Source organism: Serinus canaria, chromosome 27, assembly GCF_022539315.1.
Source record: "Serinus canaria isolate serCan28SL12 chromosome 27, serCan2020, whole genome shotgun sequence".
NCBI classification, from domain to species: Eukaryota; Metazoa; Chordata; class Aves; order Passeriformes; family Fringillidae; genus Serinus; species Serinus canaria.
The window spans coordinates 976,466-993,828 of record NC_066340.1 but is presented as its reverse complement, the minus strand read 5'-3'; the positions used below and the strand labels follow the sequence as shown (position 1 = coordinate 993,828).

The 17,363-nt window shown below is 53.6% G+C and overlaps 1 protein-coding gene across 4 annotated transcripts in view; it reads left to right on the top strand.

Moving 5' to 3' along the window:
• The first annotated feature begins 3,469 nt into the window (after nucleotides 1-3,469).
• Nucleotides 3,470-17,363, top strand: part of KANSL1 (KAT8 regulatory NSL complex subunit 1) — a 77,839-nt gene continuing 63,945 nt past the window's right edge. For 3 of the 4 annotated variants that reach the window (XM_050985459.1, XM_050985458.1, XM_050985456.1), the window contains exon 1: nucleotides 9,438-9,585. The gene's annotated coding sequence lies outside the window, so the exon portion shown is untranslated. Of the gene's footprint in view, nucleotides 3,651-9,437; nucleotides 9,586-17,363 lie in introns of those variants that run through there. The other variant, XM_050985457.1, reaches the window with a different exon arrangement.

Genomic DNA, 17,363 nt, shown 5'->3' with positions numbered 1-17,363 from the left:
AGGAAGCAGGTGCTATTTACTTTTCCATAACAAATGTTGTTCATGTGGGGACCAGAGATCCAGGAATTATGGGGCCTTTTTTTCCTTTTTATTCACTGAAAACTGCAGTAAAACTTTCAACCCCTTGGAAAAAAAGCTCTTAATTGAGCTGGGATGTTTGTGATAGTTGGAAGATTTAATTGATAAAAACATTCCTGGCTTTGTATGTTCTTCCTACCTTAAAGGTATTTTCTTTTTTTCCCCAAGAATCACATGTAGCTCTTGCTGCTATTTTACATTCTAAGGAAAAATACAAAATTAGTATTGAAGGACTAAAATTTGAGGAGGGACAGAGAGGAAGAAGCAGAGCACAGAGGCACTGGCAGGGAGGTGAGCAAGTGTTCACTGAAGAGAATTTGGGAACTGTCATTTTCTTACAACAAAACTATGGAAGAATGCAAAGTGTGGGTGTGGTGTTACTATTTTGCATTGAAACAATGTAATTTGTCCTTTTTTTTCTTGATTTTCTTTTTTTTTTTTTTTTTTTTTTCTTTTCATGATTTTTTTTTTATTTCAAAATTTGTACAGTCCTAGGGGGAAAAAAATTCTTTTCTGTTAATATATTTGCAATTCATGAAAGGATGTGGAAAATCCAAATAAATTACTTTTAAAAGCAGGCTTAGCCCCAGGTGCTTTGGGTCAGGGGTGGGATTTGCCCTTCAGGAGTTGGGCAAGTGACAGAGGTTGGGAAAGCTTTGAGGCCACCTTGGGCTGCACAGGGCTCTTTTCTGTCCTCTGCTACCTGAGCCCTCCATGTGTCACCTGTAAATCTCCCACAGCCTTCCACGTGGGCTGCAATGTCCTGGCTGGAGTTTTGGGTGAGGTGGGAGGTGTGACATGAGTGTGACACTGGGTGTGAGGACCAGGAGCTGCTCCAGGGCTGGAGCCAGGCTGGGAGAGCTGGGGGTGCTCACCTGCAGAGGAGAAGGCTCCAGGAGAGCTGGAGAGGGACTGGGGACAAGGCCTGGAGGGACAGGATCCAGGGAATGTGTCTGGCCGTGTGTCCCAAAGGCAGGGAGGGGTGGGATACTGGGGATGAATCCTTCCTGGTGCCCAGAGGAGTTGGAGCTGCTCATCCTCACTTTCCATCCTGCAGCAACAGGAGATTCAAGAAGCTCTCGGGTCTGGAGCAGGTTAGTTTTATTTTCTTTATTTTTTTCTGCCTTCCATAGCAGGTCCCACCCTGTGGCTGCAGCTGTTGTTGCTCAGCAGAGAAATTAATTATCACAATCTCTTGCACTTCCAGACCTGGAGGAAAAGCTTCCCAGGAAGGCTCCTGGCTGTGCAGAAATTCCTCCTGCTGCATGTAGGCATCTTGGGTTGAACCTTTTACCACTCATTTTTTGCCCAACCTAATTGGTAATTTTTGAGAGCTGAATTTGGCTGTACAAGCAACAGAGAATTCCCCCATGGCCCTGCTGCTCCTGCACATTTGTTTCTGTGTCTGGAGTGGCTGAGTGCAGTGAGAGCTGAGCTGTTCTCCTGTGCCCCTCTGCAGCCTCCCCCAAGGGCTGGGGGATGCACCTGGGCTCTGTCTAGTGCTGGACCCAGGCTTGGCTCAGGCAGGCTGAGCTTTAGGTCCCTCCAGAGTTGCATTTGCCCATCGTTCCAGGGCTGAATCACCAGAAGCTGTTTAGGAAAACCTACATCTTACCAAGGTTTGCACTTGTTCTGTTGTGCACCACTGACTGTGGTGCTGCAACATCTCATTTTCTGTCCCTCTGTCCAAGTCTGTGACTTTGTTTCAGAGCTGATCCATGAGCATGAACTGCTTTTTTTTTTTTTTTTTTTGATGGAGCAGAACTGGGTTTTTCTAAAGCAGGGATCCCAGTGGTTTTAAACTTTGTCACCTCAGAATAAGGTCATAGTCTGGATTTTCCTGGATAACCAGGAAAAACAACCTGGCTATTTCATGTTCCCTGGGGAAGGAGAGCAAAGCCAGTGTCAGTGTGGGGACAGTGACTGCAGCTGCTCTGCATGGGACCGGCATGGCCACCTCTCAAAGTGTGTTTGGAGCATCTCAAACTTCCTTCCAGTCCTGAAAAGGGCTTAGAAACAAAGAGGGAGAGTAACTTTTTACACAGGCGGATAGAACAAGAGGGAGAACCACTTTAACTGGGAGAGAATTAGATTAGAGATGTGAGGAGGAAATTCTTTAGTCAGATTTTGGCAAGGCCCTGGCACAGGTGCCCAGCTCAGCTGGGGCTGCCCCTGGATCCCTGACAGTGCCCAAGGCCAGGCTGGACAGGGCTGGGAGCAGGGACAGTGGGAGGTGTCCCTGCCATGGCAGGGGTGGCACTGGGTGGGCACTGGATACAGGCCCAGGGCCACTCAGGGGACACGGGCCCTGTGTCACCTGTGGGACGTGCGCCTGGTGCCATCCGTGGGCCGGGGCCCAGTGTCCCCGGCGGGACCGCAGCCCTTGTCACCCGCGCCGGGGCTCGGTGTCCCGGCGGCACCTCCCGCTCCCCCGGCGGGTCCCTCCCCGCGGTGGGACCCGCGCCCCGCACGGGGCACGAGTGGCCTGCGGCCCGCGGGACGCCCCGCGCGTGTCCCCGGCTCCCGCCCCGGTGCGGGACACCGGCTCCCCGCGTCCCCCCCGCCCCGCACCCGGGGCCGCCCCCTCGCCCCCCGCCCGCAGCTCCCGCGGCCCGGCCGGACCCACGGCTGCCCCGGGGAGCGGGGGCGGGCCCGGGACCCCCCCGGTCGGGGCCGGTGCCGGGGTTGGGGGGTCCCGGGGCGGGGGGCGGCGGGCGGGGGGGGGGGCGCGGGGCAGGGGCCGAGCGGCGGCACCGCATCAATCACCGCCCGCCCCGCCCCCTCGCGCTGATTGACGCGGCCGCAGCCAATGGGGCGCGCCCATGCCCCGCGCTCAGCCAATGGGCGCGGGGGAGGGCGGAAGGTCCCCGCTTGAAGGCGGCGGAGCGGCGCAGGTAGGAGCGGGCGGGGGGCGCGGAGCGGGCGGGGGGCGCGGCGGGGGCCGCGCACGGCCCGGGGGTCGCGGCCCCCACCCCCGCGGGCAGCGCCGGCCCCGGCCCCCGGCTCTGCCGTCCCGCAACTTGGCTGCGGGGGCCGGGCCGCGGCGGGGCTGGGGGGGGCGGCCGGCCGCTCCCGGCCGGGAGTTGGGGGTCGCGGGCAGGGTCGCGGCGGGCGCCGGGCCCGGGGCGCCGGGAGAGCTCCGCCCCGCCGCTGCCCCGGGGGGCCGGGCCCGGCCGGCTCCGAGCGGAGCGGGGACCCCCCCCCCCGCCCGCCCCGCGCCTCCATTTTAGCCCGGGGAAGCGAGGCCGGGCCCGGGGGGCTTCGAGAAGGATCGGGGGCGGCGGCAGCCCCCGGCCCCCCGCGCCCCGGGCCGCGCTGCGAGCGCTGCCGGGCCCGGCCCCGCCGGCCGGCCCGGGGCGGGATGGAGGTAACGGTGGGAGGGGGCGGCGGGGCCCCCTTGTGACAGCCCTTTCTGTCCCCAGCTCCTGGACTTTCCCACCTCCTCGAGTAAATAAATAAGAAACTTACATCCCGCCGGCGTCGGCGGAGGCTGGAAGGATCCGGAGGCCGTCCCCGTGCTGCCCACCTGGAGCGCAGGTGTGAGGATGGGCCTGGCCAAGATGCCCAGCAAGGTAGGTCCCGTGTGCCCCCCTGCCCGGGCTGCTCGGGGCTCTCTGGCCTCGACCCGCTCGGGTGTGCTCAGGTGCCTTGGCAGGTGCTGGGCTGGTTCCTGACCGTGCAGGATGACGCTGGAGCCCTGCACGTAGTTTCTTGGCTGATGCAGAACTTTAAAATGGAGGTTTGGTGTTATGGCTGGAAGTGTGGATTCATCCTGTGTGTGTACAGGGTGTTTCTCTCTCCAAAGCCATTCCAATGCCTGTAGTGAAGAGATGTGGAGGTTCCTCTTTGGAGCATGTGTGTGTATTTACAGGTGTTACCTGTCCTTTTGTGCAGCAGCATCGAGACATCAAGGCATGACTTGCCCAGAAAAAGAAAGATTTCCTGCTTTTTTTCCTCTCTTTATTTTGTTCATCCTTAAACCCCAGCTTTACACTATAAGGCACTTTTAACTTGCTGATTTGATGTGGTTTGTATGTGTATTTATAGTATCAAAAGAGTTTTGTGTACACCTGTCAGAGGGGTCTTGGCTTTGTCCTGTGAAAACCAAAGGTCTAAAGCTGAAGTTTCCTGCTCACATTTCTGTCCCTCGGTTTCCCTGTGTGTGAGGCAGCCGTGGTGCTCCTGGGTCTGGAGTGGAGCCTGGCAGGGCTTTGCTGGTGCTTATTTAGAAAAGTGACCTCTTGCCTTGCGATGTTATTGCATGTTAAAAATGTGTCCTAAACACTCAGGTACAGGAATCGAGTTCCATGCAGCTGAATAAAACCTGAAAAGAAGTGCTAAAGGGAAGGATATTTCCCTCTTTTCATAAATCTACAAGCCAAAGCAGCCTGACTTTAGGCCAATTATTGAGGCTGAATTTAGACAAATTCTCTTGTAATGGGAAAACCAAAAATCTTATCTCAATCTGCTCACACTGACCTTACACAAATCTGCTGTGGTATCTGATCTCCAGTTGGCCAACACAGCAGCAAAGCTCTTGCTCTTTGTACACAGAATAACAGTGAGTTGTTTTGTGGGCTTTAAAAATGGAATTAAATCTGCCTGTTGTGGTTTTGGAGGTTATTGTGAAATACCTTGGAAATCTGTATTGCTACAGCTCCTGCTGACACTGGTGGGAATTAGGAGATAACTTCTCTGCAGACTGGTCTTCATTTCCAAAGTGCCATGTGCTGATGTGTTGGGGTTTGAGTGTGTGGCTGTGTGGAGCCTCTCCCAGGTGGGCACTGGGGAGTTGTCAGCCCTGTGAGCGTCCCATTTGTCCCCATCCTCAATGCCAGCTCCTTGGTCTCATGCTGCAATCTGGAAAACTGTGGAGGAGAAATCCCAGTAAGATTCCAGAGAGCTGTAGGCCCTGTGGGATGGGGAGATGGGGCTGTTTTGGGAGGCTGTGGGAGGGCAGGGGAGGGTGCCCTGGGTCATTTGTGCCTCCTGAGAGCAGGCAGGAGCTGAGGGAAGGAGCAGTGCCTGCTGTGCTGCTGGGGCACTCGGGCTGTCTGTCCCTGTTGGGTGTCCGGCCGTTGGGCTGTCTGGACATCGGGCTGTCCAGTTGTCAGGGTGTCGAGCTGTCTGGCCCTGTCAGGCTGTCTGGCCATCAGGCTGTCCAGCCATCGGCGTGTCCGGCCCTGTATGGCTTTTGGAGTGTCCGGCCATTGGTGTGTCCAGCCCTGTCAGGCTGTCTGGCTCTGTCCGGCTGTCGGGCTGTCTGGCTGTCAGGCTGTCCAGTCATCGGGCTGTCCAGCTGTTGGTGTGTCCAGCCATCAGGCTGTCTGGCTCTGTCCAGCCATCGGGGTGTCTGGCCCTGTCTAGCCCTGTCAGGCTGTCTGGCTCTGTCTGGCTGTCGGGCTGTCTGGCTGTCAGGCTGTCCAGTCATTGGGCTGTCCAGCTGTTGGAGTGTCTGACCATCGGTGTGTCCGGCCATCAGGCTGTCCAGCCCTGTCCAGCCCTGTCGGGCTGTCTGACTCTGTCCGGCTGTCCGGTTGTCGGGCTATGTGGCCGTCAGGCTGTCCAGCCATTGGGCTGTCCAGCTGTTGGTGTGTCCAGCCATTAGGCTGTCCAGCCCTGTCCAGCCATTGGGGTGTCTGGCCCTGTCTGGCCATCAGGCTGTCCAGCTGTTGGAGTGTCCAGCCATCGGTGTGTCCAGCCCTGTCAGGCTGTCCAGCTCTGTCTGGCTGTCCGGCTGCCTGGCCACTGCATCCCCCAGCAGCTCTGCTGAGCGGTGTTTGCTTCTGGAGGGGAGGATCTTGCTGAACCTTGATTTTTGGAGTGTGTTGAGCGTGTCACAGGTTGAATTGCTCCACAGCTCTGTCAGGACCTGTCTCAGGGCTGTTCTCACCGGTTCCCCCCCTTGTGCTCAAGCTCCTGGCACCTGGTGTTGTCACTGTTTGCAATGTTTTATTGGCACAGAAGAGACAGCTCAGTTACAGCCCTTGGGTTCTGTGAAGCTCATGACCCAGAGCTCCTCAGAGGGGCAGGAGGTTTGTGGGAGCAGAGGAGCAGGAAGCCCTCCCTGCTGCTCCCAGGGGGATGTGCTGCTCCAGCTCTGGCTGTGCTGTGCTCACAGAACAGGGACTCGCTGCCTTCTCCTTCCCATTGCCATCTCCCCGTGGCTGCCTGGGCTCTGATTCTCCCGTGATGGACTTGTCATAGGAAATACTGTTATTAAGAGCAGCTAGAGTCTCATCACTGTGTTTTTTAGTGGTCATCCACCTTTCCCACATACAGGATGTTTCTCAAACTGAAATAGCATGATTTTAGGCTCAAAAGTCATAAATAATAACACTTAAGAGTTATTTTTTGTACAAATATGGATATACTTATTGTATAGAGACTTAAATTTCTGAGGCAGATCCAATCAGAGCAAGTAATGAGGATTAATAGGTTGAAAGATGAGGTAACAATTAGGTGTGAGTAGCTGGGTACACAGCCCTCACTAGCTACTGTGGTTTGAGTGTTCTGGATGCTTGGCAGAAGAGGACAATTCAAAGGATGATGCTGTAAAAGTGGGGCTTCACTGGGGACAGCTGCTCTTGTTCATGGGGGCCATCTCCAGGTCAGGAACATCCTGGGTGAGGGACAGGTAGGTGGCTGGTCCAGGAGTGGCCAGGTGACTCAGTTTTGAGTGGGAAACTGAGACTGGCAGGGCCATAGAAGGTATGTGTCAGAGGCCAAAGCTGTGTAATTTTACACTGCACAGCAATTTTTGCTACTCATCTCCAGATCAGGCTGGATGATGGAAGCTGCAGCTGTCTGTGCTGCAGGAAGATCCAGACCTGTACTGGAATGTCAAGCGGGAATCTGGGCTCTTGCTCTGTGCCTCAGCAGAAAATCCTGCACTGCACAGTGAACAAAAGATCAGAAGCTTTATTATACAGGAATTTAATTTAATTTTCTTCACAGCAGATTGTCCTCACTCTTCTGTTCCAGTATCAAACCATGTTTGTTGCTACTTCTGCTTTTTAGCTGAGCTCTGATTCAAGGTAGATTAAAAAAAACAATAATACCAGAGGTTTGCATGCCATTGTAGGGTCCTGTGTCCTGGGTTCCTGAAGTTCTCTCCAAGTGAGATGAGGAGATCAGGAGAGAGTGTGCAGCTGCTGAGTTCCTCATGCAATTATCTTTCAGAAAAGTTATTTTTGTTCCCCTTAAGAATAGATAGTGTTCAGTGTGTGACCCCGTTGGGTGCTGGGTGTGGGGCTGCTGATAACACACTGCCCTGCTGTCCTCCTTGGCACTGTTTCATCTCTGACTTAAAGCCGTGTTCAAGGTCTCTGCACTCCTTTTCCTAAAGTACTGCATGAGAGTGCTGAGCCTGGGGTGTTTGGAGATGGGGAATGGCCATCACTGAGGGGACAGCCCAGGAGTGGAGCTGGTTGTCTGCAGCTCCCTGCTAGGACATAAAAACCAGCATTAGTCTCACTGCTATCCTTAGCTGAATATTCTTGGAAAAACACTTAGGCATAAGCTGTTAGTATTTGTGTGGTCAGCAGAGACCTCTGGGTGGCTCTGGCTGCAAGCCCAGGTGGTCTCACACACCCTTAGAAATATGATGAAATGTGAATTTCCTGGCCCAGAAAACGCAGTTGTAACGACAGTGCTGTGGTGTCGTTTGTTGAGCAATGTATTGGATTTTAAAGAGTAACAGTAGTGCCTTGACTCTGTATTTCCAAATGGTTTTTAGAGGAAGGGAGCATTGCCCAGGCACATGGTGGGATTCCTGTGCAGGAGTTCTGATCCCTCCCAGCTCAGGGTGTTCTGACATTGCTTTTGTGGCACCCTGTGTGGTGCTGGGACTTGAATCCCGAGGAGGAAATAAACCTGTCTGTGTGTGCTGCATAATGCAGGCCAGGATTGAACGTACTGGAAAGAGGGTTCCTCCTTACCCAGCTCTGCAATCGAGCAGGACAGGTTTTGTTTTTTGCTCGGGGCAGTTCTCTCGGTGGCAGTGAGCACAGCTGGCACTGCTGTGGCTCTTTCCCTTTGCAGGCAAACCATGGCATAAAGCACTTTTTTCTTGGCAGAGCTGCGTTCCTGCTGTAGAGGCAGCAGAGCAGTGTTCTGGCTGAGAGACAGCCAGAGCAGGGAAGGAAGAGCCTTTGCCTGGCAGGAATTGCCAGCGGGTTTGTGACACCCCGAGCGTGCCGGGCTCTGTGCTGGGCACAGTCATTGTCACCGCCTGCAAAGGGCCAGGCTGAAGGTCAGAGAGGGGAAATGCTTTCTGCGGTCCCCGAGGAATGCTTTCTTGTTCCTGGTGTGTCCCGTGTGACGGAGCTGGTGAGGAGGGGCAGGATCGGGGCAGCAGCAGAAGCCCCGCTGGCCGGGCTGCCAGCCCTGCGTGCCCCCAAACCCTGCCTGGAGCCGGGGGGGACAGCCCCGGAGCCCGCCTGGGGCACGGGGGGCTGCCTCGGCAGATTTCCTGGTCAGATTTTCTTCGGGCAGATTTCCTGGCAATAACGCTGGGGACCGTGGCAGGAGCGGTGCGGGACGGGCCCGGCAGCGAGCTCCCGGGGCTGCGGCTGGGCACGGCAGAGCGTGACGTGCAGTTTTGCCGGGAAACGCTTAAACGGCGAAGGTTGTTTGTTTGATTTTCCCCGGGAGAGAGCTTGCGGTGGCAGAGCGGGCAGAGCCGTGCGTTTTGGGCAGGAAACGGTTAAAGCAGCGTTAAACCAGCGGCGTGTCCTGTGTGTCCCCGGCCGCGGGGGCGGGCGGACTCCAACTCCCGGCGTCCCCCGCGCGCCGCCGCGGGCTCCCCCTGGCGGTGTCGGGCAGCGGCGGGGCCGCGGCGGGCGGACAAAAGGCGGCGGGTCCGCCCCTCCCTCCCCTTCCCCGCCCTCCCTCCCCGGCGGCGGCGGCGGCGGCGGTGCCGGTGCCCGCCCCTCCCTCCCTCCCCTTCCCCTCCCCTCCCGCACTGCAGCTCCTCCGCGCGGCCGCGGCGGGCGCTCGGCGGGGCCCCCCGGCTGCGGGCGGGCGCGGGTTGCGCTGCGCGGCACGGCCGCCGGGGGCGCTGCGGCGGCGCCCCCCGCCCCCCCGCCTCCTCGCCGTCCTCCTCCTCCTTCCCCCCGGTGCATTCTCCGGCTGACGGGAGGGGGAGGGCAGGGAAGGAGCCCGGCCGCCATTTTCGAGCCGCGCCGCCGCCGCGCTCGCCCGGAGCAGGGGGGGACCGGGCGCGCCGACGAGAAGCGCCGCAGCGCCCGCTCCGCCCCAGCGCTCCGACCCGGGGGCGGGGGGGCCCCGCTCCCCCCCTCCCCCCCCACCCCCAGCACTGCGGCCGCCGAGGGAGACGGGCGAGCCCATCCCCCGTTCCGCCGGGGCGGGCGGGGGGGGCGCCGGGGGTGGCGGCGCCGCGGCTGCCGCCCCTCGTCCCGGGGGGGCCCGCTTGGTTTGTTTGCGAACTGCGCCCGTTTCGCCGCGGCCGAGCCCGCCCGGACCGCGCTCGCCGCTCGTCACGTGGTAGGTGCCGCTCGCCCCGCGCCCGCCGCCCCGCGCCCGCCGCGCCTCCCCCGCCGCCCCTTTGTTAGAGCCGCCGCGCCCCGCCGGGCCCCGCCGCCGCCGCGCCCCAACTTCTGCGAGCCCCCCCTTCCCCTGCCCTTCCCCTCCCCGGTGCGGCGGAAAGTGCGGGGGTCGCGGCGGGAGAGCCGCCCCGCACCCCCCCGCCCGCCGCCCCCGGTGCTGCGTCTCCCCGGGGCGGGGGGGCGCCGCGGGCGGGGGGCGGCGGCGCCGCTCCACATTGAAATCCCGGCCCTGGGGGTCCCGCAGGGTCGGGCCGGGGCCTCTCACGTGGCCGCTGCCCCCGGGGAGGGGAAGGGACGGACGGGAGGGAGGAAGGGGGGGCACCGTTCCCTAACCTGGTGGGAAAGGGGGGCTGCGGTGGGGGGGCACACGCGAAGTTTTAAAAGTAAACAGAAAAAAAAAATTAAATTGCATAACCTCAAAGCTTGCAAAACGCGTGGAGGGAGCAGGTCCCGCGGCCCCAAATCCGCCTGGAAAATAGGAGCGGAGCGGTGCCGGTAATCCCGGTGGGCTGTCACCGGCGGGAGCCGTGTCACCGGGCGCTCTCCTTGCTCCCGGGGTGCACAATAGCGTCATTTTCCAGGTGGCTTCGAGCTCCAAAACCGCTTCCCTGTATTTACTTTCCAGCCGCATATTTTGTATTTTATTTATTTCGAACCGGCCCTGCCGATCCAGGATTATTTTCCCCCCAAACAAGCTGAAAGAGTCCGGCTATCCTGAAATGCTTTCCGTGATCCCTACGTGTGTTTACTTCCATCACGGGATTAGCATCTTCCAGTGCTTGGTTACGGAGAAATTTCCATCATTTGGGGTATAAATGGGGGTTATGTAGGAGGAAAAAATAAAGTAGCTAAATATATTGGGAGCTAAACTTATTTTCCCCCCAAAAATCAGACCCACTTTCCAAACCGAGGTGTCATCTCTCCTCTCCTTGAATTTGTGTCCAGGTGGAGCAGAAGGCAGGCACTCCATAGATTATATTCCCTGTTATGTAAAATGCACTTGAATGACAAACTGTAGTTTTCCATGAAACCGGTCAGGATATGGGAGGAACTGCAGGTTTTTTATTTGTTTTGACTGACCATTATATTTTGAACTGGTTTGGGCCACGGCCGTGTCGGTGGTTACATCATGTCATGTGTTGTGTACGGGGTGCTTTGTGCCTGTGAAAATAAGGTGAGGAGGCAGCAGCCCGGTTGTGGGCCGGGAGGCCGGGCAGGACTCGCCGTGGGTCGGTGCCGCTGCTGCGGGGGATAAAACACTCCGGGGCTGCCCGAGGTGTGAGCGTGGCTCTGTGTGCTCCGAACCTCTGCCGGGGCTGCCAGTCCAGGCATCTGCCTGTGTGCAGGCGTTTTCTCTTTAAAACCATATTTGTCCTTTTTTATAGCCTTTGTTTTCATGGAGGAACCTCTGATGCTCTTCCCTGCTTTAGCGTATCCTCTTGGATTTCCATTCTGGCACGGGAGCAGCGACGCTCGTCAAGCTGATTATATATATATATTTTTTTTTTTTTTTCTTTAATTGAGAAGTCAGCAGCGTTTTAAATCGGTGGAGGGGGCGGTGGAGCAGAGCAGGGCCGGGGGGAGCCGGGGGAGCCCCGGCCCGGTTCCCCTCCCGGTTCCCCGCTCGGTTCCCCGCCCGCCCCCGCGCACCAGGGACGGGCGGCCCGGCTTTGGCGCGGCGGGGATGGGGACGGTGTTTTGTTTTTTTTCCCTGTAGCCGCACTGCCAAGGTAGCACAGCTGTGTGGGGCTTAATGGATTGATATGCTGCAGGAGCAGTTAATTGTGGAACTTGGTTGTGGTACTGTTATAGCTGATTTGTAATGATTTAGCAATGAGGAATGACTTGTGTTCCCTCGTCAGAGGTGATAAAGCAGCAGATGACCAGGCAGATGTGGCTGTGGGTTTCTCTTACGTCTTTTTTCCCCTCTTTTGCCTTTTATTTATTTTTTTTAAAAGCTGTATTTCACTCCCATTTGCTCTTGGAGATCATCCGGTAACCGGAGAGCTGGTGAGAGTGTGACATCATGCGAGGCAGGGGTGAAAACTGAGCGGTTCTGTGACCAAAGTCACTTCCTTTTGCCCTGTTTATAACTCGTGTTTTGGTGAAGGCCACTGCCATTATCTAATGAACGCCCAGAACAAAGACTGTCTCTGGAGTTCCAGCACTCCACCCTTCCCTGCTGGGGCTCCACTTGCTGCCTGTCCTCAGGAACCTCAAAAGGCTTTTCCAGGGAGGATGAGACTCAATGGACAGCGAGGTAATGATAAGGCCTGAGGATTCTTAGGCCCGGCCCAAGGGAAGGGTAAAGCTTGGGGAGTGGGAGAAAGGGCAAGCAGCACATATTTTTATTTCTGGGCCTTCCCCTCACCCCCTTCCGTACAATTTTCCTCTTATGGAAAACTGCCTTTTTCTGGCACCATTTTTTGATAGTAGGTCAGTGGTATCTCAGCCTGAACCCAAACAGCACCTGATTTTGCATTTTTCTGTTCGTTTTTTTACTGGACTGTGAGAGAAACAGGTGGGTCAACTTAGGCCTGAATGGGAATTTAATTCCTGGAAGAGTCTCAGGTGGATCACATAGTGATGAGACCAAATAATGAGTAAGTTCTGCACGCCTGCCTCTCTTCCCAGTGTTTATCCTTCCATTAAAAAGAGCTCTGAGCTCTGGGCAGTTGCAGTGGCAGGTGATCTGAGAAGCAGCGTTTCCGTTGCTGCATTTTATAAATACCATGTCCCTGCTCATGACTTCCAGGAATACAATGTCTATGTGGAATGAAAAGCAGCAAAGACTTGGTTTGAAAATCCTTCCCTGTAAACAGGAGTTTGGCTGCATGTTGGAGGATGCAGTTTTCTGTGACAAATCGTTTAAATTGGAATAAAAGCTTTCTGTTCTTTCTCAGCTGGGCCAGGAGTTGTCATACCCAAATCAGCAAGAGTCTGGGTGATGCAGAACTTGAGTAAACATAATTCCATTAAACCCTGCACATGTCCTCGTCGGCCTGAGTTCAGAGCTGTGTTTTGGAAGAGGAGAGTTTGGATAAAGACTCGTTCAGGTTTTTTAAAGAAAATTAGAAAACCAGTCTGGATTTCTCCTGCCACGAGGGTCAGCCAGCAGGTGACTGCCAGAGTTTGGAGAGAGACAAATGGAGAAATGGGAGATGTTAATAGTTGGGAAGACTTAATTCTGGAGTTCCGACAGTGCAGTATCTGAATTTAGTGATGAAACTGTGCTGTTTATCTGATAAAATGAGGGAGAAAGGTAACAAAATCAAATATCAAGAGGGGAAATGGGGGTAGCTGTTAGCCTGAACAGGCCTCATCCTCATCTGTGCCTGAGTTAATCTCTTGCTGCAAACTTACTTTTTTCATATTTGGTGGAAAGAAAAGTTTAATTGAAATATATATTTCTGTACTGGGAGCCGCTTCAGGCCTCAGAGGCCTTAGCGGAAGGTGGACCTTAAAGACTTCTAATTTTCAGCTCTCAAACGTTAGGAAACATCTCTGTGAAATCTTTATAACTTCCTGTCAGGGTCTGCAGCGACAGAGGATGTGATGGGAAGGTTACTGCGAGGTTGCTTTGCACTGAATGAGGAAGAGCAAGCCCAGCTCAGGCTGTAATTACAGCCATGGAAAAGAACCTGTGATGTTTGAGTGAGCATCACCTTTGATTAAACGAGTGCCTCTGCTCTGGAGCTGTTGTCACCTGTGGTGGGCTGTGCTCTCCTCTGAGATCAGTCAGCTGAGCTCTCTGTCCTGAGGATTCTGAACTTCAGTCAGAATAAAGTCTGTGAACTTGGCTGCCAGCTTGAACAGGGGTCTGGTGGTTTGGGACACTTAGCCCTGCTCCTCTCTGGGCTGTTATTTCCTCTTGAGGACATGGCCAGTTATCCCAAGGCACTCCAGAGGACTTCTTGGAGTGACAGCCAATGCCTTGTTCTAAAATACTAATTATAAAATATGGAATATTAAGGTGGTGCCACCTTATGGGGCAGGGGGGTGTTAAGAGTTTTGGAAACAGTTTATATGCTTTTGAGCAAAGGTGGGTAGGACTGTACCTAGTGAATGAAAATGTATCTTTAAAATTAAAAGGCAATTCTGTTTTTTGTTTAACTTGCTCCCTGAGTCCTGAGTTCAGTTTTTCATATTTCCTGGGCAACTTGCCCAGATTATGCGAAAGAAAAACAAAATCTTTCTGATACTGGATGGGGGAGTCCCAGATTTCACAATTAAAGCTTTCTAAAATTTTATTCTGTTTTATTTTATTGCCTCTGACAGGCTGTTGCTTTCTGCAGATGTCCCATTATTATTTTTGAACCGTATTTCTTGTGATTTGACTCTAGACTACAACTTTGTTCTGAAGAGTAGCTTAACAGCAATCGGTATTATCTCCAACCACTCAATTTTGCAGGTGAAGGCATTCTTGCTTTTAATTATTCACTTTTCCAGATTTTTTTGGCAGTGATGACAGTTAATCTGGCTTTGTGGCTTCTGTTTTTCTTCCTGACATCATATTGATGAAACCTCCTTTACCTCAGATGATGCAATTGGTTTGGTTTATTTATATCCAGTGAGAGTTCAAAGGCGTAAGAGAGAATTATTCTTGCAGAAGGAGATCTCAGAGTTGACCAGACCCTGCCACTCATGTGGACAAGGAAGTGGAAACAGCAGCTTTTAGTTTAATCTTGAGGGCTTCTCTTTGGAAACAAACAAAAGTAGAGCTCAGTAGTATTTCTGGTATGTTCTTACTGTTAAAATTCTTATTTTTTCCTGGGAGATTAGGTGCAAGTCTAGTGTTAATAGCTGTGGAATGTACTCATGTGTGTGTTGTAAAAATCTGTGGTTCTTGTGTACGTTCTTAACCATTTTTTAATTAATATTTTTAAAAAAGAGCCTGTTTCCCAAATGTGGGTCACAGCAAGCACACAGTCTGCATTTGATAACTGGCTTATCAATAAGGTGATCGTCCTGTACTTGCCTGTCACGTTTCCTTAATTAAAGCTTTGAGAGTTGCTTCTCATGTAAATCCCTTTCTAAACTGGTAAACACCTGTCTTACAACTACAAAATGTTGAGAGGTGATAACAAAAGGCACCTAGAGAATCTGTTATGTACAGTTGTAACTTTGGTAGATGGACTTTGTGGATGTGGAAAATATTTGTAGGGCTCAGGGAGTTGCTGTGTGTTGTTATCTGCTGAGGTTAGCACAGATGATGTGTTTTATTTGCAAAATGAAGTGTAGAGGGATTTTATTTTACCAAGTTTGGGGTTTTTTTTGTGTGCTTTGTTTTGGTTTTTTGACTGAAGCATATTTGTAACCACACGGACTCAAGAGTTGGCTGTGCTGTTGATTTTTAGTGGGGGAGGAGGGGGGAAGTGGGAATTGGTATAATACTCACTTCCTTCAGGGTAACTCTGCTTCTATTGCTTCTAACAGCACCTCTGTGTGTGTGTCAGGAAATGGGTGTTGGGGACAGCTTGGGCTGAAGGGGTTTCAGGGTGCAGTAGTGCGGAATTTGGGATCATGTCAGGGAGTTAAACCATAATGCAGGAATGTAAATGTGTGAGGTAGGTGTGTATGGCCAGGGAGGGATGGAGGGCACAGGGGATGGAGCTGGGTGGGTGCCAGGGTGGGATTGGCTGGGAAAAGAACATGGACAGCCCTTCCAGAGGCAAACAGGAGTGAGTTCAGACAGGTGCCTCCTGTCTCCAGTGCTCAGAGCTCCCCATGTTTCCCATGACCCTTGCTGGAAGTGCCTGGTTTCTCCCCAAGAAATTCCTTCCACAAAGGATTCAGAGAGCCAAAACTTCTGTGTTTATTTTGGGCTTATTTTCCGGGGTACTGCACAAAATCATGTGCTTGGAACCCCAGTTCTCCTTTCAGTGTTTGATTGTAAAATTGGGGTTTAGAAGCACAGAGGATGTTGAATAAGTCAGCAGGCCAGGGGATTGTTTTCAGGGGTGTCATGACCCGGTGCTGCTCCTGGTGTAGTGTGACTGGGTGTGTTCCTCCTGCCCCTCTGACCTCCCATCCCTGCCCGGTGTCCCCCTCCTCCCTCTGCTCAGCCTTGCAGGAGCTGCAGTGCTGGGTGGCTGAGTGGGGTGTGGGTCAGGAAGCCCCCTGAGGAGCCCTGGTGGCTCTGCTGCCTCCCTGGCCTCCCATGCACTCCTGGGGAGCCAGGGAAGATGGGTGAGTTGCGGTTACCCTGGTTTTACCTGCTTGCTGCAGCCTTTCATCTTGGCTCTGTTAATTACTGCTAAGTGCTCTGGCAGTGCTCTACTTCTGAAGGGAAAATGAAGAACTTCATTCAGTATTAGCTTAAGACATGCTGTAAACACCACGCTGGCCTTCCAGAGGCAGCTCCTCTTGGACCTTGCCAAGCCAAGTCCAGCACAGGGCTTGTGCCAGGGCTGCTGAAGGCTGGGCTGGGGTTGAGCTGTGCTGGTGGAGCTGGAGCAGTGTCCTGTCACCCTGGCAGTTCTCTTCCAGCAGGGCTTGTGCCACAGCAGAAGCCTCTTGGTCCCATGTGTGTCACCTTGAGAGCTGGGAATTAAAGACCCTTGGCAGGGAAGCAGTGAAAAGGTGCTCACATGGATCTGCTAATACTGATGGGTGATAGCAGTTTCAATAGAACTTGCCAACACAGTTTGGGCCCCAGGAGCAGGAACAGATTGGGGATAATTCTTGGAATTATTGTAAGACTTAGCAGAATGCTCTGAAGGTTCCTCAGACTGTGTGAATGACCTTTCCTTTTCTCTGTTCTCCTTCCTCAGAGATGCCTTAACACCTTCTCCCCTCCAATTCTCTGTTAGGAAGAAATTCCTGATAAATGTAATACAGCTTTAATAACAACACTATAAACAGAGGGAGGGAACATGCTTACAAATGTTCCTTAATGTCTTTTCCAGGGGTTGCTCATAAAAGTTGAGATTTAATTCAGTGTTAGAGGAGCCTGTGCTGTCCAGCACACAGAGAGTTTATAAGGACTTAATTAAAATACAAAAAGCAGACCAAATAATTTTTGGAGGTCATCTTTAAGCTACTAGAACAAAGCCTTATTCTTAGGGGAGGCTTTCCCAGCTTCCAAAGTATTCTGAGGGCTGTCCACTCAATGAAAAGTGGAGCCAAGGAGGTTTGCAGTAGCTTAGCAGGAGGATTTGCTCTTTCCAAGTGTGTTTGCTAACCCGGAGGAAAAGGCAGTGTCAAAGTTTTGCTTCCGTTTCCCACTTCTGTTAATTTAAGTTGATGACCTACAAATTAACTCACTTCAGCCTGCATCTCCTGCAGATTCCTGCCTGGCTGCAGTCAGTGCAGCTATGTTCATGAAGAGTCATTTAGCTCCAAGGGGAGGGGTTTCTGCTCTTTTTGCAGTTGGGTGTTTCCAAAGCCACTGTGGAAGTCTGGTGGTAACTGTGGTGGAGAGCCCTGAGCCAGAGTTCCCTCTGGAAGGGAAACCCACGTGTTTCTGCAGAACTGGGAACCTGTTAGGGTCAGTCATTCCCAGTGTGTCTCTAGTGAAGGTCTTGGAAGGAGGCTGGAGTGGAGGAAGTCTTTATTCTGACAGTCTTCCTCCCTCTTCTCCCAAGGGTGTCTTAGCTACAAGTGGAAAGTTCCCTGCAAATTCCTTTTTTTTTATTCTTCCCTGAATAGGCATGTTCAGTTTTTATTTATGGACCCAAATGGTGACTAAAAGCCATTTTCAGTGAGTGTGGCCTA